The following is a 1,071-nucleotide window of genomic DNA, read 5'->3' on the forward strand; positions in this document are numbered from 1 at the left end:
AACTGCTTGTCTATCCCAACACTGATCTATAAACACTCGGTGAAGTGCAGTCAGCTGCTGGACAGCCACACAGCGTCTGCACTGAGACTGTTTCCAGCAGTGTCTTCTCATTACATTACATTTAGCTGACGCTTTTATCCAAAGCAACTTACAATAAGTGCGTTCAACCATGAAGAAACAAACTCAAAAGCAAGAATCCTGCAGGTACATTTTCCTTTTTATTAGCCCAATCAGATGAAGTGCTGCTGCATTAGCTTCACTTAAAGGCAAACCCTTTGTAAGTGCTACGTACCGAAGAGTTTATTTTATTGCAAAAGTTCAGTGGAAAAACTGGTGAATTTTCAGTCTTCACTCAAGCTTTTTCCTTTTCCAAGTTAGTTGTGTGTGTTAAGGAGCCAACAGCAGGAAACTACCTCAATCAGTTTTTTTTCCATGATAGGAAGTTGAAATCTAAGAATTCAAGAAACATTTTTGTCTCCTTCTCCAAATCGTTTCACACAATCTGGCTATTTTACACATTCAATTGCCCCCATCTCTTCACACAGGTCACACATGTCTCACAATGAACGAAAGAAACATCTGCCGTCTACAGCACTTTAGTACTCCCATTATGTGTTTGCGAACAATTGAACGGAGAATTATTCCTCAGTTCTTCAAATGGCAGCCTGGAAGTGAATCTGAAAGCCATTATTGAGTTGTGAGCGCCCTCTGTTGGCTGTGGAGGAGAGTTTTTGGAAGAGAAGCTGCATCACCCGCTTGGCTTCACATCGAATGTGCCTGTTGACCAGTCATAATTGATCCCATTTTCATTGTCAGACATGATTCAGTGTTGTCTGCGTGTTGATCATCTCCTCATATGTTGATTTGATCGCCTATATTTGTATCCATTTGCTCATCCGTCTGTCGTATGCATCAGGCAGCACTTAAAAAATGAAGTGCTGCATCTCTAATTGCTCACCTTCCATTTCATTTTTTTTTTTCATGTAATCGTTTATTTGAAGAGGGACAGTGCACATTGATGAACATTTAAAACCAATAATGCTTTAAAACGTAAACATGCCGGATTTTAGC

The sequence above is a fragment of the Notothenia coriiceps genome, unplaced genomic scaffold (genome assembly GCF_000735185.1).
Source record: "Notothenia coriiceps isolate Sejong01 unplaced genomic scaffold, NC01 NC01_scaffold00003679, whole genome shotgun sequence".
NCBI lineage: Eukaryota > Metazoa > Chordata > Actinopteri > Perciformes > Nototheniidae > Notothenia > Notothenia coriiceps.